This window comes from Seriola lalandi, unplaced genomic scaffold (assembly GCF_002814215.2).
Source record: "Seriola lalandi dorsalis isolate HSWRI2012SDOR001 ecotype SW California unplaced genomic scaffold, Sedor1 jcf7180002054630, whole genome shotgun sequence".
NCBI lineage: Eukaryota > Metazoa > Chordata > Actinopteri > Carangiformes > Carangidae > Seriola > Seriola lalandi.
In genome coordinates, this window is record NW_019525183.1 from 1,464,859 (window position 1) to 1,465,493 (window position 635).

The following is a 635-nucleotide window of genomic DNA, read 5'->3' on the forward strand; positions in this document are numbered from 1 at the left end:
GAGGTGTCGCGGGACCAACTAGACGAAACACTGGCGAAAGGAGGTTCCCACCTGATGACCCCAAAGACATGTTAGTTATCACTGCTCATTAGTCTGTACGGCTAAATTAATAGTTATCATGGGACATGTTAAGCTTAGGGAGCTATTCACTGAGTCTGGTCCATTTTCTGTAGCACAAGCTTTGTGTTTATCTTAAATGTGTGCATTTCTCTGTGGACTGAGGCTTTGATACTTTCACAGTATCAATATAGAAGCTAGAGCTGATCTATAATCACACTACACACGGACACAGACCTTTACACTGGATCAGCTGAAGGTATGGATGGGAACAACGTCATAGTATGGCATAAAATTTCAAAAAACGTCATAGTATACCAAGGCATATCAGCAGCAGATAGTGTGCATATAATATATGAATTCAGGAGTCATTTCTTTAGTAACAATCAAGCATTTATTTACATCAAATGAGGCACTCATAATCAGTGATAATAAAAAACTGTAGGATTCACTGGATCCGTATAAACAATTGCGAAACGCAACATATAGTGGATATAAAAATTCTACACACCCCTGTTCAAATGCCAGGTTTTCGTGATGTAAAAAAATGACAGCAAGACAAATAATTTCACAACTTT

At 38.1% G+C, this 635-nt stretch overlaps 1 protein-coding gene and 1 long non-coding RNA gene across 4 annotated transcripts in view; both read right to left on the bottom strand.

Moving 5' to 3' along the window:
* LOC111665274 (uncharacterized) overlaps positions 1–635 on the bottom strand; it is a 33,498-nt gene that overhangs the window by 30,822 nt on the left and 2,041 nt on the right. The window lies entirely within an intron of this gene.
* The window catches only part of LOC147818341 (uncharacterized), an 8,863-nt gene that overhangs the window by 6,731 nt on the left and 1,497 nt on the right, over positions 1–635 (bottom strand). The window lies entirely within an intron of this gene.